This window comes from Peromyscus maniculatus, chromosome X, assembly GCF_049852395.1.
Source record: "Peromyscus maniculatus bairdii isolate BWxNUB_F1_BW_parent chromosome X, HU_Pman_BW_mat_3.1, whole genome shotgun sequence".
NCBI lineage: Eukaryota > Metazoa > Chordata > Mammalia > Rodentia > Cricetidae > Peromyscus > Peromyscus maniculatus.
In genome coordinates, this window is record NC_134875.1 from 137253165 (window position 1) to 137278461 (window position 25297).

The window sequence follows — 25297 nt, forward strand, 5'->3', positions numbered from 1 at the left end:
GGTTTTGTTTTTTGTTTTCTTTATGTTTCTCAGTTGTTCTCTTGCAGACCTGCCAGCCTAAGTAGTGCTGAGATCAAGAAAAATGGGCCTTGGTGGTTCGTGTTCCTGGAGCCGTGTCCATGCCAGTGGACCGTGGCAGCTAGACACAGATGATGCTCACACGCTCCAGAAGAGACTCTGACATCGCTGTTGCCGTTGTTGCTGTTATAGCAGTGGTAGCCACTGCTGCTATTGTTTCTGGGATTGCCATTTCATAATTGGTTACTACAGCTAGCACAATGGAGACCCTGGCAGCAAAAGTAGCTACCACAGTTAGTTAATCTTTCTTCTTATTGGGCATGATAAACTTAATTCCACTATTATACATTAAAATTGGCTTTGAAAGTTGTAAAATTATTAAAACTCAAGTTTCATTTGCTTATGGGATACCACCTTACAAGGACTCCAATTTGCAGTAAGGCTCGTTTAAGAAGGGAATGGTTCAATTGCCTTTAGCCTCCTGGCTATGGGTGGGTTAGGACTTCTCTTGGTCTTTTCTGTGTCGCACAGATTGCAAGCCCAGTGCCACTTTGAGATCTTTGGCAGCAGTCACTCTACAGCTCACGTGGTTGAGTCTATATGATAATGAGTATTCAGAGATGGGTAATGCTTGGGGGGCGGCCATCAATCTAAGACAGAGCACTTGTGTGGCCTGGGCAGGTGTCTCTATGACGGGTAAGGTGGTCTGCTGACGTCCCACGCAACCTAAGTCAGAAGCTCATTTAATAAAAAGGGGGGACCTGTGGGCTCCGTGGGCCCTGGCCCCCCGACTGTGAGTGGCTGCTACCTTGCTTGCTGACCTTGGCCAGATGTCCTCCCTATTCAGATTCCCTGCCAGTCTCCTTATCACCTAAGGATCACCGGAGAGCTTACTGGAGGTTCTTTGTTCCTGTATCTTGTGTTTTGGTATAAACAACTTAGATGCAAGAATGTAGAACATTGGGTCTGAAATGTAGACCATTGGTAGCGAACTTCTGCCCTCCGGGGATCCTCCATTTGTGTTGTAAGCCTGTATTTAAGGTTTCTTCCCTCTTTCAATAAACGGCATTCGGCATTCAGCTGTGGCGAATGAAAAAAAAAAAAACTATATTCTCAGAATGAATAAAGTTAATCTATTTCAAAATTGAAAATATTCTCATGTAAAGATAGCAGTGTAAAAAAAGAACCTAATTTGTACCTCTAAAACAATATGACATTCTTGATGAGATTGTGTTGTTCTTTGTGATGAACCTAAGATTTTATGTTTTGTTAAATATTTGTTTTATGTTTTCTGCTGTTTGTGTTTCAGACTTTTGGCTATGTAGGAACTTGATTTAGCATTGTGTGACTTCATTTAAGGACGAGTTTATGTTGAAATATTTTTAAAAGATCACTTTGTAAGCAATTCTTTTAACTAAATTCTAGTACAATTAATTTTATCTATGATGAGAAATATATTTAGCCACGTATCTAAGTTATACAAAATTTACTAACATAAAACATGTAAGGTTTATACTTGCAAAATAACCAACAAGTACTGTTGCTGAGTTCAGTGTCTTCTGAGCTGCCAGGTGTAACTGAGGGAGATACAATCACAGGGTTGCCCAATCAAAACCAGCCTGAGCAGTGGACACACTAGCCAGAGCCCGTCCTGCTTCCTTCCCTTCCTTCCCTTGGCCATAAGCCAGACTGAATGGCCCTCATTAACTCCAGTAAGGTTTAAACACACAAACAGGAAAACAAAACAAAGAAACAAACGGAAAAGCAAAACGAACAAAAAAACATGACAGCGTCTGGATGAGAAAGAGAGATGACTGTTATAGATTGTGGACTCTCGAGGGCTAACAAGGATATTCGACACAGGGTTTCTCTGTGTAGCCATGGCTGTCCTGGAACTCACTATGTAATCCAAGCTGACTTTGAACTCAGAGATCTGCCTGCCTCTGCCTCCAGAGTACTGGGATTAAGGTCATGATTCATCTTTTCTTTTTTAAGAATGAAACATGCACGCAGGCGGGGCGGGGCGGGAGTGGGTGCTGGCAAGATGGCTCAGAGGTTAAGAGCACTTGGCTGCTCTTCCAGAGGTCCTGAGTTCAATTCTCAGCCACCACATGGTGGCTCACAAGCATCTACAATAAGATATGGAGCCCTCTTCTGGCCTCTAGGCATACATGCAGACAGAATACTGTATACATAATAAATCTTAAAAAAACAAAACAAAACAAAACAAAAAAAACAGAATGAAACATGATTTTGGGCTGGAGAGATGGTGCAATGGTTAAGAGCACTGGCTGCTCTTCCAGAGGACCTAGATTTGATTCCCTACATGGTGGCTTCCAACCATTCATAACTCTGGTTCCAGGGGACCCAACACCTTCTTCTGACCTACATGGGAACCAAGCATATACATGGTGCAAATACATATTTGCAGGCAAAACATTCATGCACATAAAAAATAAATCTAAAAAATTTTTTTTATCTTTACTCTTTTTTCTAAAGGAACAACTGATATAAATTATGGAATCTTTTCATGGTGTATTTGGTCTTGCTAATGGTTTTTTTGTTTGTTTGTGGTTGCCAGGACCCTTTAATACAATTCTTCATGTTGTATTGACCCCAACCATGAAATTATTTTCATTGCTGCTTCATAACTGTTATTATGCCACTGTCACGAAATGTAATGTAAACATCTGTATTTTCTGATGGTCTTAGGTGACCCTTGTAAAAGGGTCATTTAACCCTCAAAGGGGTCAAGACCCAGAAGATTGAGAACTGGTTTACCACAAAAACTAACTACTGACTTGTGAAACAAACTGACATCAGCTTAGAATAGATAATGATGGGACTTCAGAGCCCCTCCCAGCTTCTATACAAAGATTTCATTGACATGTATAGTGTAATGCTGACTTCTGGGTATCTTACGGACTTAAGGGCATCAAACCTTGCCATTCTGCAAATCTTGTAATTAAAACCTTTGTGAGTGTGTGTGTGTGTGTGTGTGTGTGTGTGTGTGTGTGTGTGTGTGCGCACTCTGATAGTAAACATTTTGCTACTATATATATATAAGATATATTTACTCATACTCTGTAGTAACTAGCACTGTACTCAAAATTTATAAGAGATTTAACATTTTGAGGTTTTTTTTTCTTTCTTTTTTTTTTTTTTTTTTCGAGACAGGGTTTCTCTGTGCAGTTTTGCGCCTTTCCTGGAACTCACTTGGTAGCCCAGGCTGGCCTCGAACTCACAGAGATCTGCCTGGCTCTGCCTCCCGAGTGCTGGGATTAAAGGTGTGCGCCACCACCGCCCGGCTAAGAGATTTAACATTTTGATTGCCAGTGCTATGAACACATTCTGCTGTGGGATGATCCCTCTGTATGCTGTGAATATGTATTCCTCTCATTGATGAATAAAGAAGCTGTTTGACCATTGGCCAGGCAGGATAAGGTTAGGCAGAGAAAACAAACTAATGAGGGGAAGGAAGAAGGGCGGCGGGAGAGAGACTTGAGCCAGCTACCCAAGAAGCAAGATGCCAGAGAACCAGTAAAGCCACGGGCATGTGGTGATACATAGACTAAGAGAAATGGGTTAATTTAAATGCAAGAGCTAGTTAATAATGAGCTTGAGGTAATGGCCAAATATTCTCTAATTAATATACACTTTTGTGTGATTATTTGGGCTGGCAGTCAGGACAGAAACTCTGCCTCCACTTACAATATTCTACCAATTTTTTAATGTTTCTTTAGAAGTAGCTTTTATATAGCTCAATGTCATGCTAATTGTTGCTAGCTCTAGGTATAAGAAGCCACTTAAACTATTTGAGCCTTGTAAAGATTCGTAACTACTAGATAGCTGTAATCTGTATGCAATTACTTCATTTTCCAAACAGTTCTACTGCTGTTGGTTGTGTGTTGGTAAAACTTTATATGAACTGGTGTCTGTTACTCGGGAGTTGTGTCTTTGTAAAGCCTTAAAAACTGAACAGTCTACAGAAAATCTTCTGACAGAAGAACCTGAACAATGTTTTTAAGATACAAGGACATTCCTCACAGGATAAACAGATGGAACTTCAGGTATGCCTGACCTAAAAGACACATCTTCTATTCATCAGATGTTTAAAATTAGACCTAAAGGGTTTACTGGAACTAACTCATTGACATCACTTAGCGGCCCCCCCCAAAAAAAAATGTGAAACCAAATCATACTAACCAGGGCGAATCTTTTCCTGACATTGTGTGACTATGGAGAACAAGTCATCGGAGGGTTAATTGGCAATGTCTTCAGAGAATAGTGTTTAGATCAAGAGGTTATGAAAAATGGTTCCAGGGTTAGAGAGAAGAAGCAGTAGTTGGGAGCACTGGCTATTCTTTCAGAGGACCCGGGTTTGATTCCTAGTACCCACATGGTAGTTTCTGTCTACAGCTCCGGGCCAGGGCATCTAACACCTTCTTCTGTCCTCCACGAGCACTACACACACATGGGCATACGTGCAGGCAAAACTCCCAGACACATAAATTTTTTTACAAAGAAAAATGATTCTTATGCATAGCTGTCTGCTACTAAATTAATGTATTCTAATGTTGGTCCCTACTTGCATTCAGTTTATTATGTTTGAGATATAGATACATGCCACCATGAGACTGAGGGGTTAAGACATAAAGCAGGGAATAGTATTAAGCCTGACAGAAAGGAAGATGAAATTTTGTGGAGGTATTCACTAGAAAGGACTGCTCAGACATGGATTTAAGCCAATAAAATGTCTATTAACTTGTCTGAGATTACACTGAGTATTTATAGGGATCCCAGTGTAGCACTGAGGCTTTCTCAGGGTGAGATTTTAAGCACAAAAGCCATGTCCTGGGTTGACATACTTCAGTTAACAAGAACAGTTAGGCAGAAGCAGAACTACAGAAGCCAAAAAGCAAGGTTAGTACATTTAGAGACTTTCCCAGAACTATGGACTTTGATGGATTAGGTCTTTGTTTTAGTTTTGGCAGGTGATGCTGTCTATGTGCTGAGTTTCACAGCTTGAATGGTACTTCCATCATGGAGTCAGGTGTGCTAAGGTCTTGGGGCCTACTAAGGTCTGGGGCCCCCATTGGTCTTAGTGAATGAGTCAAATCATGGGCTCATCTTGCTCCAAAGAGGTGGAGTTAGCCTTAAGGACCATTAATTTTACTGAACTGATACATATTTACCCAAATACTTTTAAGATGGAAAAACCTGCCATTAAGCTGATCAGAATGAGTATTAAAGGCCCTGACTGGGAGAGTACTTAGCCAAGGGGACCAAGAAAACAGACACTGGTATCATCTGATTTATATCTTTGTCTCTTTCTCTTTTTGTTTTTGTTTTTCCTAATCATGGCAAGATTTTTTAAATTACTCCTGATCAATTAGCATATAAACAACATGTTTTTCTCAAAACCAGACAGTTCTCTTTATCTCATGAGAATTAAGTCTAAGCTTCTCCAATGTTGTAGGATAGTTTCTGTAAGAGAATCTAACTGTTGTTAATACCTCTAGGTCCTGATCAACTGTCTACTTAGTTTGGAAAGCATCAGAAGAGGCACATTTAGTCAAACCATTGGTACATGCCCACCAAGTAGTCTCAGGGGGTTGGTGATATTGCTCTTATCCAGATGAATTAACTTATAAGTCAGAATAGAAGGCATCAGAATAAGGGGAAGTGCCCAGATTAAAGGTTTTAGATATTATACAAGTTTCACCCCCTTGTAAGTCCTCTCACATTAATTTGGTATGCCCCTATCACAGTTAATTGTCCATCAGTGGGGCTGACAGTCTTGTTAGTTCCTATCCTCTGTAGTATCAGCTTGTCTAAGTATAATCAGCAATCCTGGATGATTTCTGGATGTGAGTGATAAACTCTATCTCCAGGGTCCCTTCCTGTGGCGTCTGTGGAGTCTGTTTCCTCAGGTTTTTCCTGTTTCCTAAAGGCCAGAATCTTTTTAAAGGAAATTTTCAGGAAGCCTCAGTTTTACAACCCCAGTTTTTACAATGGAAACTCCCTTGTTTCTGGAAACTAGGGGACCCAGCCACAGGGCATGCATAGAATTGTAAACTCTGTATTCCTATCTCAAAAGACAAACTTCCATATCTTTCCTTTTCTTCAACATAACCAGACATTTATAGTGGACCTCAGCAAGTCAAGGTCAAGGTGGAAAACGGGTGGCTGGTCTGTAGTCACTCTAGCAATACTTTCTTTCTGTCTGTCTTCCTCAGTTTCCAGTCCAGGCCTGAGTGCAGTGGGGGTTGGACCATGACCCTGTATTCATATCTGTAGTATAGAACACAAGACTCAGGAGGAGGTGGAAGGGCAGGGGGTGGAAGAACCCAGGCCCAGTGAAACCTTAATTTCAATGGGACTGTAGTCCAGAGACAGTCAGTCCATTGACAGTAGTGTCTGTGGCTTCTGTTCTCTTGACCTGGGTGTGGTGTATCCATGGTGTGATGCCAGCTACCTTCACTGCCATAGGAGTGGAGAGGATTACCTGGTAGGGTCCTTTCCAGGTTAATTTCTGTGCCCCTTTGTCTACCCACTTGACCCAGATCACATCACTGGACTCGAACAAGGGGAAACTGGTGGTGAACTCAGAGGTCAGCCGGGTCTCTCAGGTAGTCCACTGAAGAGCCTGTGTGGAGAACTGGAGGATGTGCAGTGACTAGAGAAAGGAATGATTAGAGAGTTCTGCCCGCTGCTGGTCTCTGAGTCTGGGAAGCAGTGGGGGAGGGCTTCCAAACATAACCTCATAGTGGGTAAGTTTCCCCCTATATGGGGTACAGCAAGCTGACCAAAGCAAAGGAAGGAGGCCTATCCATCCCTTGCTGGACTCTAATGAGAGATTTGTTAGGGTTTCTTTTAATGTCCTGTTTATGTTTTTTTAACCTGGCCAGAACTTAGGGGTTTATATGTACAATAAAGTTTTTAATCTGTGTCTAGGGCTTTAGCTATTAAATGAGAGATTTTGGCTATGAAAGGTAGGCCATTGTTGGACCAAATTGCTAGGGAGAAGCCAAATCAGGGGACTATGGATGAGCTTTTTAGCTACTATTTGAGCATTTCCAGTCCAGATGGGGAGCACTTTTACCCACCAGGAAAAGCTATATATAAAAACTAGTAAGTACTTTTATCTTCCCTCAGCAGGCTGGATCTAGGTGAAGTCAGTTTTCCCAGAAATTGCCAGGGTATTAATCTCTCATTTGGACCCCTTCCTGCCTAAGGGCTCTCTGTATTGGATTCACTTGAGCACAACCCTGGCATCTGACTAAGACATCTCTCACTAGTCTATCCATACTAACATACCTTGGTCTGAGCACCTCAGAAAGTCTCCTAGACAGGTGGGCCATCTGGTGGTTACAGGGTCCAATCATCTGCACAGGTATATCACAGTACATTTCCATGGCCCCAAAGTTTGGCTTAAAACCCCTTTTGTGCCGGGTGGTGGTGGCACACACCTTTAATCCCAGCACTCGGGAGGCAGAGCCAGGCGGATCTCTGTGAGTTCGAGGCCAGCCTGGTCTACAGAGCAAGATCTATCTAGGACAGGCACCAAATCTACACGCAGAAACCCTGTCTCGAAAAAAACAAACAACAATAACAACAAAAACCTTTTGTAATGCCTTTTGTTTCACGGACAAACAGATGAAAAGGTTTGGAGACATCTGGAAGTGCTAGGACTGAAGTCAAAGTCAGAGCTGTCTTTAAAGCCTCAAATGTCTTTTGTTTAGTCTCAATCTAGATTAGGGACCCATTGCCCCCCACACTTTGTGCTGGCATATAGAGGCCTTGCTGTTTCCACAAACTCTGGTACCCAGAGGCAGCAATATCCAGCCACACCTAAGAACTCTGGAACCTGTCTCTTAGTCTTTGGAGTTGGGATCTGAGGATGGCAGCAACCCTACTCTGAGACAGGCTCCTTTTGTCTCCCCTCAATTAGGTAGCCTTCTACAAAATTAGGCTTTCTTAGCTGACATTCTGTAATCCAAGGTCTGTAAGTCTTGCAACAGTACCTCCATGGCCCTTTTAGAATCTGTTTTTCCAGGAAACCTCTGACAGAAGGGCAGGAAGTCTGCATTTTGTGTCTTTAAATCCTGGGACAACCTGGTCTAGGTATGTTGTCCACTGTGACCTCCTACTGGGTCTGTCCATTTAAAAGCAAAGATGGGTTGACTCACCTCTGCCAATGGGAGGATGAAGAATGCATCTTTCAGGTCCAAGACAATGTACACCTGTTTCTCTGGAAGAATCAGACTCATGAGAATCAGAGGTCCCAGGTTTCTTCACAGGTGGGAGAGCTGTATTCCAGGGTGACTGACAGGGCACCAGGATGCCTGTCTCTTCAAGCCAGGCAACATGGACTGCAATTTCCCTTTTGTGTCCAGAGTCATTGGGTATTTTTTATTCTGGACAGAGGTAGCTGGTCTGGTTAGTTGAACAATTAAAGGAGCTTGGTGTTAGGCCAGACCTAGGAGGGGGGGTTGGTTTCTTCTGAAAGAGGGTGAGACACAAACATTTTTCTGGGTATCTGTAAGTCTGTCTTATCATCAGAGGTTACAGTGGCTTTCAGTTTAAGCAAAAGATCTTGTCCCAATTGGGTCTCTGTTGTTAAAAAATGTTTAAGTTACCTCCAGCAACTGGATCTACTTATTGTACTTTTCATTTTTTTAACTTTTATAACTTTTCTAGTATCTGGGACTGACCAGGTGACAAAGGAAATCTTTTTAGCAGTTATCTTTAATCCTTTAGAAAGGACCTGGAAAAGTTGTTTAAAGTCTCCTTGGTCAGTGTTGGACAGAGAGGAAAAATCTGTTGGTTCTGTCCAGGCTGCATTGCCTGGCAGTGATCCCCTTGACCTGCCAGGGAGCTTTGTTGTTGTTGTTTGTTTTGGTTTTTTGTTTTGTTTTACTTTTTTTAGAGAATGGTGCATTATATGGATCAGTGGTTTTAAAAGAGACATAAATGAAGAAAGAGAAAGGAGTGGAACTTTCTCTTTTCTTTTTGGCTGAACCCAGGGGAACTTTTCTGTGGTGATATATTGTGTACCCTAATAAAGCTTGCCTGAGGATCAGAGGACAGAGCCAGCCACTAGATTAGACATAGAGGCCAGGCAGTGGTGGTATACACCTTTAATCCTATCACTCAGGAGGCAGAGAATGTTTGAATTTCTGTGAGTTCAAGGCCACACTGGAAACAGAGCCAGGCAACGGTAGCATATACCTTTATTCCCAGTACTGGGAAGCACACATGCCCTTAGTGCCAGGAAGTAACAGCAGGGCAGAGAAAGGTATATAAGACATGAGGAAACAGGAACTAAAGCAGTTCGCAGGAGACCCTTTTAGACGAGGACTCAGAGTCTTTCAGTCTGAAGATTCATGGAAACAGGATCGGCTGAGGAGTTGGTGAGGTGAGGTTGTCTGTGGCTCCTCTGCTTATCTGATCTTTCAGCTTTCACCCCAATATCTGGCTCTTTATTTTTTATTAAAAGGCCATCTAAGATTCAAACAATACTTTTCCCCTTCCCAGGGACTGCTTACAGCAGGCACTGAGTGGAGTGGAGGAAATGGTCACCTGGGGGAACTATTTCCCTATCCTTGTCTGCATTCTGCTTAGATGGCAGAGTCCCTGGATGAGAGGCCCAGTCCCTCCCCCACCTCCATACAGGGTCCAACCCTGACCATGATCGGGAGTCAAGCAACAAAACAAACAAGCGCTTCTGCTCCCAAATTGGGGTAAGTGGAGGTTGGGGGGGGTGCTCTGGTTGACCTAGAAGAGCCAAAAGGATTCGGGTCCCAAAAGGGGGCAGAGCACAGGTCTTAATGTTGAGGGGAGGGTCTCACACCAGAGAAAGCCACTAGTCAATACAGGGAAACAGAACAGATAGAAACACACACACACACACACACACACACACACACACACACACACACACACACAGAAAGAGAGAGGGGGGGAACAGAGAGAGAGGGACAGAGAGAGAGGGACAGAGAGACAGACACAGACGGAGAGAGACATAGAGAGAACAACCTGGGAGGGCACCGTACATTCATACACCTGAACAGACAGAGGGACCCAGTTACATCTCATATGGATCAGCAGCCGCATCTGACCTCTCCTGTGTGTCCAAACAGAAGGCACCTTAACCAGACTTAACTCCAGAGGTAACAGACCAGGTCACTTGTTTCTTTGGATGGGGATGTCAGAGCCCTCTGAAGCATTAGGCAGTGATCAATCAAAGGGGGCCCTGGCAACCTGGAACATCTCCAGTGGCACACCCTCTCAGGGTCAGTCCCCTAACCAGTTGCACTCTTCCTCACTCCAAGAGGCTCTGAGACCCCAGTGGTCTCTGGGATCTTGGTGGGACCTCCAGAAATGTTGTGGGATATTCACCAGAGAAGCCTTCTCAGACATAGGTTTGAGTCAGTAGGAAGTCTTTGTTAGCCTGCCCACAACTACACTGGGTGTTCAGGGGCCCAGTGTAGCCCCAAACCTTTCTCAGGGTGACTTTTAAGCACAAAAAAACATGTCCTGGGTTGACATGCTTCAGTTAACAAGAACAGTTAGCTAGAAGCAGAACTACAGAAGCTAAAAAGCCAGGTTATACATTTAGAGACTTTCCCAGAACTATGGACTTTGATGGATTAGGTCTTTGTTTTAGTTTTGGCAGGTGGTGCTGTCTATGTGCTGAGTTTGCTGGCCTGAATAGTATTTCCACCATGGAGTGTGTTATGCTAAGGTCTGGGGCCCTGTTATAGTCTACATAGGAATCCTGGTGGAGTACTTTCTAATACGAATGAATGAATGTCTCAAGCTGCAGGATAAATGAACATTTTAACAAGAGTGAGAACAAGCGGGAGGGGGGGGAGGGAGCTTCCTTATTCCATGTTCTTTTCTGTGGCCTGCCACTAGAAGAAATGGCCCAGATTTAAAGTGGGTCTTAATACCTCAAATGATCCATCAAGAAAATCCCTCACAGGCCTGCCCAGATGCTTAGGTTTTAGATGAACACAGATGTAGTCACGTTAACAACCAAAATTAGTCACCATGTTCATCCATTGTCAACCTGACATACAATCACATCTCCCTTAGCTGAATTTCCAAATGAAAACAGTATCCAGGTCATAATACCACCTAACATAATGTAGCTATCTCATGAATAACCCCAAATACATTAATATTTTTAATAATGACCATTTCCCTTTAGAAATGCTTAGTCTTTTAATGGCTTATAACTTAAATATGATAGTAACCACTGATATTATCTCACTCTATGTTATACTACATAATAAAGAAATGGAGGATGAGCTGGAGAGATAGATGACTCAGCCATTAAGAGCACTGACTGATCTCGCAGAGGTCCTGGGTTCAATTCCCAGCAACCACACGGCAGCTCACAACTGTCTGTAACACCAGTTCCAGGGACCCATCACCCTCACAAACACCAATGCACATAAAATAAAAATAAATTTTTAAAAAATGGAGGAAAGAAAACACAAATATTTGCTTAACATATGTGTATATATGCACAAACACGGTCTTAACAAAATAAGACAGAAACATGCTAATTCCAGTTCTTGTATCTGCAGTTGGTCAGATTGCCTTACCTGGTTTTAAAACTACCTCCCTCTACTACCCATTCTGTATTTCCTCTATGCTCAGTAAGAACCTCAGCAGGTCTTGGCTCTTTTCCTAGAGGAGTGACCTATATCTTTATTCCTAAAGGGTCTGGGATATATGATAGTTATACTATGTTAAGTGGAATTATGACCTGGATCCTGTTTTCATTTGGAAACTAAACATGACCCTTTGTCATCCTGCCTGGATTAGGTTGTTGTAGTTTCCTGTTGACTTTGATCACAGGGTATGGTAGCACAAAGAGATGCCCCAAAAATCTGCTTTACTCCAGACATAATTCTTCTTACCTCCATTGTGGAGAAGCAATCCAATTTCCCCTTGGTAATCTGGATCGATCACCCCTCCTAACACTGTTACTCCTTTCTTAGCCTATGGACTAAAAGGCATCAAAAGCCTAAAGTGACCAGGAGAAAGTCTGAGCTTCCAACTCAATGGAATGCTGTGTCCCATGGCAGGAGTAATTTACATTTGGAACCAGGGTAACAGAAATTAAGGTCCCAGGAAAAGTTAGCAAAAGTTTTCCTAGAGGTTCAATAGGTGTAATAGTGAGTGCTACCATTCACATTTCTACCCGTTGATTCCCAGACCCATGAATCTTGGCTATGGGAGAAACTACCATACATTATACTCTGATTCAAGTCATATGCCATATGCCACTTTTTGGAGAACCCTGTCCCAGGTCTTAAGGTTACTGGCACTGTAACTGTGTCTTTAAAAGTGCATTTCACTATTCTATCAATCCACTTACTTCAGGATGGTGAGGAATATGGTAAAATAAGCAGATTCTGTGAATGTGGGCCCACTAGCACACTTCTCCACTTCTCTGACTGTGAAGTCAGTTCTTTGATCAGAAGTAATACTATGTGGACTACTATGATGATGGGTAAGGCATTCTATAAGTCCCACAGATGATACTTTTGGAAGAAGTATTACGAGCAAGAAAGGCAAATCCATAGCCAGAAGTACCTATTCTAGTAAGGACAAAGTATAGCCTGTTCCAACAAGAAAGTGGTTCAATGTAGTCAACCTTCCACCAGGTCACTCACTGGCTGGGTACTCTGGAGATGGTGCCACATCAAGGACTCAAGGATCGTTTCTGCTACTGGCAGATCTGGCACTCAGCCATAGCTGTAGCCAGGTCAACCTTGCTAGGTAGGAGTCCATGTTGTGGAGCCCATAAATAACCTCCATCTCTGCTATTGTGGCCACTTTGTTCAAGGTCCCATTGGATAATGATAGGGATAATGTGTGAAAGAGGCTGACTATCTACAAAATAGCCATTCTATCTACTTGGTTTTTGAACCCCTCCTCTGCTGAAGTTATCTTTTGATGAACATTTACATGAGACACACATATCTTCAAATCCATCATCCATTTAAAGAGATCTATTCACACACTTCTTCTACACATACTATTTCTCACAAATTTTCCAATCATGTCTTTTCTTGTAACCATACAATGAATCCATTGGATACTAACCATGACTAGTAAACAATTGTTCACTAGCCATTTCTCCTTCCGTGAAAAAAATGTACAACCATGTGCACTGCCTAAAGTTCTGCCCACTGTGAAAATTGCCTTCACCAGTGTCTATCAGGGTTGTCTCATAAAAGGGTTGTAATGCTGTAGCTGTGCTTCTGGGTGGTGCCTGCATAACATGCAGGGAATATTCTTCTCTTCTTCAATCAACAAATCATAGGGCATCCCCATGTGGCTATAGATGCATGCTTGGAAGCAGATGGCATTGTAACAGGAATAGAAATCATAAGCATTTGGGTAACTTCTTCATGTGACTTGCTTGTGCCCTCAGGACCTGATCAGGTGATCGCATATATACCACTTCCAGTTGATAATGGATGCTGTTGTGCACATCCTAACTAATGGATTGGTGGATTATATAATACTCAGCTCATGAGGATGAGATCAAGTCACATGGCAATTTGATGGCTCATTGTCAAATGTTTAGTTTCTACTAAGGTCCAATACCAGGCCAAGAACTATCACTCAAATGGAAAGTAATTGTCTACAAAACTCATCTGTCCAAAATCTCAAGGGTTTTCTTTATAATTCACAAGTAGGGACCTGCTAAATGCTCCAAACAATACCCCTATCTGCCACTGACACCTCAAGTACCATCAGGTCTCCTAGATCATATGATCCAAGTGCTAGAGCAGCCTGCACAGCAGCCTGGACCTGTTGAAGAGCCTTCTCCTGTTCCAGGCCCCACACAAAGCTAGCAGCTTTCTGAGTCACTCCAGCCACTTGGTATATGGACCAGAGTAACACACCCAAGTGAGGAATGCATGGTCTCCAAAATCCAAATGGGCCCACTAAACATTGTGCTCCTTTCTTGGTGGTGGGAGGGATCAGGTTCAATAACTTATCCTTCACCTTAGAAGGAATATCTCTGCATGTCCCACACCACTGGACTCCTAGAAATTTTACTGAAGTTAGAAGGCTCCGGAATTTTGGTTGGATTTATTTTATATTTTCTGATGCATATATCTGCCAACTTCTAAGTATATCTATCCTAATTATACACTCTGAAACTGGGGAAATAATAGTAAGTAGTTCACACCATAGATTATTAGTGCTCTTCATGGGTCTAGGAGAGATTTCCATAGCTGTAGGTATAGCAAATTAGACTTTGAGATGCTTTAAATTTAATTCCTATAATACTGTTTCTCTAGAACCACTCTGGTATCACAATGGTTACTAGTGGGCTCTTGCACCATAATGTCCATATAATCCTGAATATTTGGCATTTTTCTGCTATCATTTCATTGGATATATTTTCCATGTCATCAACCTTTAGGTCTGTCTGCTTCAGATATACCAGTTACATTTTATTTAATGTTTTAATGCTAAGTGATCATGAATACTGTTCTCAATCTTTCTTTTTTTCAGTCTAAATATACTATTTTGAAAGACTTGTCTTTATTCTGTGATTCTTTTAATGTAATTAATCTAGTGTTTTGTTAAGGTTTTCAACTGAAATTTTTATCTGACTCACTGAGATTTTTCTGTGTTAGTTATTTTTCTTTTGGTCATGGTGTGATAAAACTTGAAATATTCAGGGGTGGTGATTCCTATACTACATTTCCCCTTTAATTCTCCTATTTGGCCTGTAAGTAAGACAGGTAGACTGTGACAAAATGCCATGACAAAGACTACTTACAAATAAAACATTTAATTGACTTATAGTTCCAAAGAGAGTCCATGATGGTGGAGCAAAGGCTGAGGCAGGAACAGCTGAGAGTTAACATTGCAAACTGCAAGCAGGAAACAGAAAGCACATTAGAAATGGCAGGAGTCTTTTGGAACCTCAAAGCCCCCCCCCCCCACACACACACACTGTGTTACACCTCCAGACCAAGACCATACCTACAAAACCTATAAATCCTTCCCAAATAGTTCCACCAACTGGGGACCAAGTATTCAGCTATTTGAATCTATAGGGCAGATTCTCATTCAAACTACCACATTCTGTGTCCTAACCTCCATAGGATCATGGCCATATCATAATGCAAAATGCATTCAGTCCAACTTCGAAAGTTTCCATAGTCTTTCTGTCTCAACAATGTTTAAAATCCAAAGGTCAACATCTCTTCTGAGACTCAAGGCAAGCTCATAATTGTACCCGCCCCCCCCTCCGTAAAATCAAATAGCAAATTACAAGCTTCTATATAGTATGTCACAGAATATACATTACCACTCCAAAAGGGAGGAATTGGGGCATAGTTAGGAAACACGGGACCAAAGCAAGACTGAAATCCATAGGGGAAAACTGCAAATCCTATATCTTTGTATCTGATGTCAGAGGGCTTAGATAGCTCTACCCTTCCAGCTTTGCTGCCTGAAATAAACTTCTCTCTCTTAGGCTGTTTCCACTCCCTGCGTTCAGCTCTCCCTGGCAGGTATCTGAGGGCTTTGGTACCTTGAACATTTTAGAGTCTCTAACACAATCCAGGTTTCACATTTATAGCTTCATGACTTCTTGTGGCCTCTATCCAGGGACTCCCCAGCCACATGCCTGCCCTCAGTGGTTCTCCTTTATCCATGAAAGAAGATTCTACAACCCCCTTACTATGTATTCTCATGAATCTAAACCCAGAACCATATATATGATAAGGCATTACCATGTTTAATTGCCTGCTAGGGTGAACTCCTGGCTCCCTCAAATGACATATGCAGCAGCTTTCACTGCTTGTTGCTTTTTAGGAGCAAAAAATTCATTAGACCTTTTCCTTTCATGAGCTGGAAATTTAGCTGGGTGGGGTCTTGCTCTGAAGGCACCCTTTCCTTTATTTCAATTCAGATTAGGCCTCTCCTTAATCTCCTCATCTTTTTAAGCACACACTTTGTCTCTGACATAAAATTTCCTGTTGTTCTTTTTCTCTTCAAACTTTACATTTGTTTTTTTGTTTGTTTGTTTGTTTGTTTTTGCCCCACTTCAATACTAAACTTCTGTCAAAGATTTTACCACACTCCATGGTCTTTCTCTTCACTTAATTGATCGTTTCCTCTGCTGTGCAGATGTTTTTGCTTTATGAAGTCCTGCATGTCAGTTGTGGGTCTTTTTGAGGGCACATGGAATTCTATTCAGAAAGTTCTTTCCTGTACCTGTATCTTGAAGCATATAGCAGTTAGACCACTTACCTTTAACACTGAGATCTTTGATTCATTTGCTGTTAAACTTTGTGCAAGGTACTAGATACAGCTCTAATTACATTCTTCTATATGTGGACATCTAGTTTCCCTAGCACCATTTATTAAAGATGCCACATCTTCTCTAATGTACGTTTTTGGTCTCTTTACCAAATATCAGATGGCTTTAGTTACATGCAGTCATATTTCAGCCTTCTCTTTTGTTCCATTGGTCTACATTTTGTTTTTCAATGTCTTTTTGATTAATTTCTCATTAATGTCTTGCATTTTCTTCCTTATTTTATTGAAATGTTTGAAATTTCACAAGTTTTATTGATCTATTAAAAATCATTAAGAGGTAAGTAATGCCTCCAGTTTGATATCCCTCAATCTGTTGGGTGAGAGCAGTGAATTTTGTATAGGTCAGATTACCTTTTTCTTGAATTCCTATATTGATATTTTCACATATGAGGAGATATTCTATTGACATGTTAAGGCTTTCTCAGTAAGTAGATTTCTCTTGGAGATATATTTGGGATATCACTTTGTTGTGTAATGATGAGTTTATTTCCAATTAGACATTGTTGCCATTTCTCTGGCTATGATTAGTCCTTCTATATACACTGCATGTTATATCAGAGTCTAGGAGACTCAAGGACACTAGTAATTCAGTAGATGGCATATAGACAGCATAGTGCTAACATCCAGCCTTGGCAACAATGCACAACCTGGCAAAATGCAGCAGTCATAATTGGTCAAAGTGCCAAGAATTAGTGACCATGAATGATCGGCACTATATGGGAAATCTTTATTAATCCTTCTGCCAAGGCTCGGGTAACAGTATGTAAAAGGAAGACAAAAGAATGAATATATGAGCTGGAGGATGGGTAAAAGTGCTGTGAAATGCCACTATTGTCCACATGAACTTACAGCAACTGTGGTAACCTGCAAAAGACCAGCACAAAATAAAGCCATTCAAATTTTCAGCGTTGATGGTGGAGGGGTCACCTAGACCTACCCTCTTGATCAGAAACTATTGCCAGTTGGTGATTGCACTGAGAGAGAGAAGTGTTGTTGTTTTGTTTGTTTGTTGGTTTGTTTGTTTGTTTTACTCTTTACTCTTTGCTCTTTGGGGGCCCACCACCCAGCTCCCAAAGATAGCTGGGTGGTGACTTATTATTACTTATAAATGCCTGGCTTTAGCTTAGATTATTTCTAGCCAGCTTTTCTTAAATTATCCCATCTACCTTTTGCCTCTGGGCTTTTATCTTTTGCTATTCTGCATACCTTTCTTTACTTCTTACTCTGTGCCTTGCTGTGTAGCTGGGTGGCTGGCCCCTGACATTCTCCTTTCCTCCTCCTTCTGCCCCTCCATCCTCACTTTTTTCTCCTCCTATGTATTCTCTCTGCCTGCCAACCCTGCCTATCCTTTCTCCTGCATTGCTACTGCCATTCAGTTCTTTATTAGATCCAACAGGTTTTTTAGACAGGAAAAGTAACACAGCTTCCCAGAGTTAAACAAATGCAACATAAAAGAATGCAATACGTCTTTGCATCATTAAACAAATGTTCCATAGCATAAATAAATGTATCACATTTTAACTAATATTCCACAACAGAGAAGATCACTTTTCTTTGAGTTTGGGGGGATGTGTGGTCATTGGTAGGCTGCCCATGCCCCAAAGATAACCTCAACCTACCCACATATGGGCAGCACTAATTGGCTTCAGTGGATTATAAATATAAAATAGAAGACATGAATTTGAGAAGGAGATAGGTTGGGGGAATCACTGAAAGAGTTACAAGGGAGCAGTAGGGAAATGGATATAAATATGATACATATATAAAAATTTTAAAAGAATAAATAAAAATATTACAAAAAATAAATGTACAAAGATCATAAAATATTGTTAGACTAAGTTATAAGATAACAATAGTTAGTATGTACAATGAAATAAATTCCAAACCTTGAATTCAGCAAAGAATTTAAAACATAATAAGGTATATAACCAATAGGAAAAACACTGAATTTACATGTCAGAAAAGTATTAAAAAGTTAAATGGGGGGTAGGCTGGGGGGAGGGGGAGAGGGGCGGGAGCGGGGAGAACAAGGGAATCCATGGCTGATATGTAGAACTGAATTGTATTGTAAAATAAAATAAAATAAAAAGGGCAAAAAAGTTAAATGGATTAATTTAATAGTTCATTAAGTATGTTTGAAAATAATTGGTGAATGGGAAAATTTAAGAGGAGTATTACATATATGTAAGAATATTAGAGACAGAAGCAGGCATAACATGAGTGTAAATTGGAATCTCAGAATTATAGAGCAAATAGAATGACACAGAAGATATTTAAAGAAATGAGGATTTGGCGTTTTTAATGATTCATAAATTTTCACAAATAAATCCTGGGAGTCAGTGCTGAATTCAAGATACCATTTTATTTTCTAATAATCTCCTGATGCTTCTTTGACATTTCTTCCCTAAAATTTACAAACATTTCAACTGAGTCTATAAGTGGCATAGAATGCCAAGAAATTGGCAAGGAATTTGAACAAAAATACGAGGAAGTAGGAGGGCTCAAAAAGTGTTGTTGAAAGGACAGGTTTGAGTGGAAATCGAGATAAATATAGGAAGCTAGTAGATGAGAGATCAGTATAGATTTGTGAAACTGTAAGTGTGTATAAGGTTACAGGATCTTTTTTGAGTGATGATGAGACAAGTTAAATGTTAGACATTTGAAAATATAACATCTATTCTCATAAATCTTAAAAGGTAGAGCAGTACTAACCCAGCTAAGTTCTGACTATGAAAGTGGGCTGCAGAATGAGAATGGACATAGATATTGTTTCACAAAATCCCATTTATAAGGATATTAGTTTTACTCTTAATAAAAGCAAGAATAAAGTGGAGTAGATAAATTAGGTAGAACTACAAAGGTCCCAATTGATTCTAAATAATAAACTGACATTCCTATACAATAAGTATGATGACTCATTGATTGTAAAAGTGACAGGATCTAGATTCACCTTGGGGACAAATGTTTGGACATATCTGTGAAGAACTTTCTAGATGAGATTAACGGAGATGAGATCCTAACTGCAACTAAATAAACAGGAAGCGAAGTATCAGTATTCATTTCTCTTTGCTTCCTGACTGCAGATGCCATATTGCAAACTGGTTTCTTGTTCCTTCCCTGCATACTGCCATCTCTTCCCTGTCATGAAGGAATCTATCCATTTAAACTGAAAGCTATAATAAAACCTTCCTCCCTTAAATTGCTGCTTGTCACAGCAATAAGAAAATTACTAATATAGAAAACTGGTATACAGAAATAGGTTTGCTGCTGTGATGAACCTTATGACGTGGAACATGGGAGAGTTTGGGACTTTGGATTAGAAAAATCACTCAAGTGCTATAAGTAGTCCTTAATGGTCTGTTCTGGTAGGAGTTTCAAAGACCAGAAGTCCAGAAGAAATACTGACAGTGGAGGCATAGCTCATGAGACTTCAGAAGGGATCAAAGGCTATATTGAGAACAAGAGAATCTAGAAGTCATTTGTGTGACATTCATGCCATTAATCTGTCTGTATCTTGTTCGTGCCCTGAGAATTTCAGTGAATCTGAATACAGCAATACTGGACTAATCTGTTTGGCAGAGGAAATATACCAAGACAGAACAGCATAGAATGGTTATTGTTCACTACTCTTATTAAGGTCTCCACCAAAAACAAAACAAAACAAAAAACACCACAAGTGGTCCACAAAGATAGAAGAAATGTGGATTATCAAGGAAAAGTCCTTTATTGAACATGTTTAAAGTCACAGATACTCAAGAAGAGGCTTTATGTCAAAGAGAAACCTCTTCCTCTGTGGTAGTACAATAAGATGCCCTATCAAGAACCCACCCATCAGAGGCTCTGACTTACAAAACTGAGAATTCATGTGTAAAAGCAGCACCTAAACTGAGAAGGCTAGTGAAAGAATTCCTCGCTTGAAACAGTTACTCCTTGGGAAAGAGGTGCCCTAAGATCAGTACACAGGGGCTGATGTGACTGGAGCTCCCAGGGTCCAGGCTCCATCTAGAGATGGCAGCTAAACCTGGCAGTGTTGGCCGTGTGGTTCTGGTTGGGTGTGTATGACAGATGGAAACTCTGAGGGGGTCATGGAGTCTTGCACCATGATTCCAAAGAGCTGCTGAGGCCAGACAATGTGTGAAAGGGTTGGAGTCCCGAAGAAGGTGCTGTGAGGCCATTGTATGGAGCTGTGAAGATAAAACGTGTGTGACAATGGAGAGCCTAGGATGTTGGAGATGTCAAAGCCATGGGATAGGTACCAAGGAAAGCTGCAGACATAGAATGACTCTGGCTCAACAGAGAAGCTGTGTGTGCTTTTAGAAGCAGAGGCAGGGGAGTGGGGCTACCTAAGTAAGTCCGTTCTAATGCACATGATTTCATCGGGAGCCCCAGCTAGCCAACACAGAGCTGCAGGATTTGAGGTCTGCCCTACTGAGTTTCTGTCTTGGTTTGGTGGCATCATTCCTTGCTATGTAAGCATTCTTCCCTTTGGAATGGGAACGTTTGTTCTATGGCACTGTATTCCTGAAGCAAGCCATTTTTATTTTATTTGTTTTTAATTTACATTGATTTGTTTTGTTTCGCTTTTGTGTATGTACATGTACATGCACAAACACACACACACACACACACACACACACACACACACACACACACACACACACACTGTTTGTGGAGGTTGGAGGACAACTTGCAGAAATCGAGAGTCAGTTCTCTCCTTCCACCATGTGGTTCACAAGATGAAACCCAGACTGTCAGGTATGACAGCAATTGCCTTTACTCACCGAGCCATCTTATTGCTCCCTCCCTTTTTAATAGAAAGTTATAGTTAAGAGATTGCCTTGCATCTCAAATGAGACATGGACTTGGAATTTTAAAATAATGTTGGAACTGCTGAAGAATATGAGAACTTTTGAAGTGACTCTGAATGCATTCTATATTATGAGAGACAGCCAGGAGCTTAGGGGAACAGAGGTAAAAGCATTAGCTTCTCTTCTAGAGGACCCAGGTTCGATTCCTAGCATCCAAATGGCAGTTCACAACTGTCTGTAACTGCAGTTCTAGGAAATCTGATGTCCTTTTCTGGCCTACATGGGCACTGCATGTGCGAGGTGCACAGGCACACATGAAAGAAAAACACACAAAAACACATACTAATCATACCTTTAAGTAACATATTTGTGTGACAGGTTGACAAGGGATAGATTTTTGATAGTCTATATTGATTTCTAATTTGACAGGATCTAAAAGTATTGAGAGGACAAATCTCTGGCCATGTCTGTGAGGATTTAATTGATTTGGTTAATGGAGATGGGAGGCCTATTCTAACTGCTTTGCTGAATGAAAAAGAGAAAGCAAACTGAGTATCACAGTTCATCTCCTGTTGCTTCGTAAATGCAGATGCAATGTGACCAGATAGTTTCCTGTTTCGTCCATTTCTTGTTTTGTTTGTTTGTTTGTTTTTGGAGACAAGGTTTCACTGCATAGACCTAACTATCTGCTGTCCTGGAACTCGCTTTTGTAGACTAGGCTGGCCTTGAACTCACAGAAATCCCCTGCCTCTGCCTCCCAAGTGCTAGGATTAAAGATGTGCCCCACCACTGCCCAGCTGTTTCTTCCATTTCTGTTGCCATATTTTCCCTGCTATGATGGAATGTATTCCCTAGAACTGTCAGCCAAAATGATCTCTTTCAATTGATTCTTGTCAGTTATTTTGACACAACTATGAAGAAAGTAACTAATATAGTGTGGGCAAGGTAATGACTTGGAGAAATTGTGGAGTTTGATGTGATGACCATGGGCTAACCAGGAGGAGATAGGTACAGATAGTCCAGGTAATTGAGGACAAAAAAGTAAGCAGATGTGTCTTGGAAAACCTAGATTCCTGTATGGTTAACAAGCAACTATGCCATACCAGGGCTTACAAATACCCTGTATGATCCATGTTTCACCCTCTGCCTTCCTTATTACTTTTTTCCCCCATTGGGCAAAGATTAAACATACTACACACATATGTGCACAAAAGAGTCAAAAAGCATTTAATCCCTGAGTACCAACATGGACATACTGTGGTTCAGTCTAGTTCAGGGATAGGAGAAGCAAAATGAGGCTTAGCCATTAATGGGGGGAAGGAAGGGACTCAGATGGATCTTTAGGCTTGGGAGATGAAGTACTAGCAACAGTACTTGAAAGAACACGGCGTCTTCCCTTTTGATGACCCTGGCCACAGAGTACATCACCATTGTCATCATCTTCATTTTCACTTTCTGATGAGCTCTCACCAAAGGCACGTGGCTTCTCATAAACACAGCATTTGGATGAGCGACGGCCCAAGTGCTCATTGTCAACAGTGTCACTTGACCACTCAACTCTCTTGCAGGACTTTGACTTCTCTAACGGCTTGGACAGATTGCTATTTTTGAGCTCATCTTTCAGTACAACTGCGGGCTTCTGAATGGCTTCTGTCAACTTAGACGCTGACTCTTCCATTGCCGAATTGGAAGCGGGGCAGAGGAGAGGAGTTGATGTATCGAAGGAATCTGAGGAAATAGAAATTTGAACCCAATCAGAGTTGCAAATAGAATTGAATGTTACATGTGTTTTTGGCTTAGCATTCTCACCCATGAAATACCCAACTCACTATTGTTTCTTAGTTGCTAATTTGTTCAAAATCAAGTCTTGAAATCACAGAAAATGGTTTGTTTACCAGGGAAGTGGAAGAAAGAAAATCTAGGCCAGACTACTTCAATCTCCTGTCAGATTAAAAATTAAATGATACTTTAAAATGCATATCTTTGTGAAAATTAGCTTAGAGAAATCACCACACAGATCTTAATTTCTGATTTGTATTTGAGTAGTAACCAACACACACAGATCAATATTTATTTCTGTCTATATAAGCGATTCTCTGAGTATTCCTATGGTCTTTGTGTGTCCTGATAAGGGTTAAAGACATGGCTAGAAAGAAACTCAAGTGCCATGCTACTACAGGAATCTGAATTTCATACTGGAATCCTTTTAGAATTATTAATTTATTAGGCAAAGAATACAATTTACTGTGTATCTTAAGTTTTAGTGAGGTACCAAGGTGAAGGCAGGAAATAGTTTAGAGATGTAAGAGTTTAGTTAGTAATATAGATGATATAGATGAGTAATTAAACATTAACTAACATTGGTACTGGTGATAAACAGAAGGAAGACAATTGTCAATAACTTGATCATTTAAAAGGGGAAAACCACTTGTTATTAAGGGTGGACATGAATTAGACTGTGGACAACACCAGATCTGAGGAGGAGGACTAGACTGATCCAGGGAAATTAGCCAAGTCTAAACCATTGGAGCTATAAAATCAGAATCCCTGGTTTTTAAATGACCCACTTTATATACATACCCATTTAATTGAGATCTCCACCAGGTCTTTCCGGTCTTATCTAGGTATACCGTCAGCAGACATCCTTAGGAGACCAGCTTTGCTATTGCTTTGTTGTGCCTGTCTCCATGACAACTAAAAGACACAGATGGAATGTTCTATCTCCTAAGAGACCTGATTTTGACTATTGTACCTACTGATTGACTTGAAAAATAGTTTACCTTATACATGTTTGTTTCATAAGGGACCAGATCTCTTTAAAAAAAATCACAGCCTTAGCAGTCATTTCAATTCCTGCCAGTACTTGGCAAGTCCTGAGAATTTCATTTACCATGTGGATCTGTTAAAGCTGTGTCAGAATTTCTTAAGAAATGTTTTATCAGTGTATACTTATTAAACAAAACAATGGGTTTCATAATGCTGTTTTTCTTTAAATATATCACTTATTTTCACTGTGCCCACCCTCCATTGCTTTCTCCTATTTCTCTTTCACAAATACCCTTTCCATGTTTAATCAACTTCTTAAGATTATATATCCCCAGTTCCAACCCATAAAGTCTAAAATCCATGCTCACCATATTTTAATTTTTCACACCCTATAGGTATGGTCAAAAAGTGGATTGAGCTGGGCAGTGGTGGCACACACATTTAATCCCAGCACTCGGGAGGCAGAGCCAGGCGGATCTCTGTGGGTTGGAGGCCACCCTGGTCTACAGAGCAAGATCCAGGACAGGTACCAAAACTACACAGAGAAACCTGTCTTGAAAACCAAAAAAAAAAAAAAGTGGATTGAAAATAGTGTGGGTCAACATTTTGTTAGCCCACAAATCTAGCTCATGATCCAAAAGTGTGCAATCCCAGTAGACGTTAAGTAAATTAAAAATGCATGTGAGTGACATCTTTGTTAACTCTTTAAACTATGTCTTTTTAAATAACTTAAAATGACACAATTAAATTTTTAAAAATAGAAGTCCATTTACCCAGATTTCCTCAATGACAACATTTCATGTAGCCACAAATTTATCAAATCATGGACATGGGACAAGCCTGCTTTAGATCTAACCACCTTTTACTTGTATGCATCATTGTTTTTTTTCCTGTTGTATAATTCTATTCAATTTTATCAGGTTTCAGTTCATGCAGACATCATCAGAATCAGTACACAGAAGTATTTTAACCTCTCAAACAATCTCTTACTACCCATATTATTAAAAACCTCCTTGATCCCTGGAAATAAGCATTTGTGCTCTATCTGTATAAGTTTGTCATGTAGACAATGTTATGTAAAGGAATTATAGACATTTTGAAATTGGATTTTTTTTCATTCAGCATAACACCACTGAAATTCACTTAATTGCTGTTTCACCTTTATTATTGCTGAATAATGTTGTGTTGCTAGAGTTTTCCTGCTTTGCCCACAGTCAGGACAAATCTCTCTCAACCGCCAGTCCAACAGCTGCTCAGACCCAACCAAGTGAACACAGAGACTTATTGTTAACAAACTTTATTTTTGTCTTTATTTAAACTTTATTAAG

At 40.7% G+C, this 25297-nt stretch overlaps 1 long non-coding RNA gene across 1 annotated transcript; it reads right to left on the reverse strand.

Moving 5' to 3' along the window:
• Window positions 1–22413: 22413 nt before the first annotated feature.
• On the reverse strand, window positions 22414–23893 carry LOC121825826 (uncharacterized). Its single transcript, XR_013048106.1, has 2 exons — window positions 23784–23893; window positions 22414–22931 (listed from the first exon to the last, which is right to left on the reverse strand). It is a non-coding gene; the product is annotated as an uncharacterized LOC121825826 (long non-coding RNA).
• Window positions 23894–25297: the final 1404 nt, after the last annotated feature.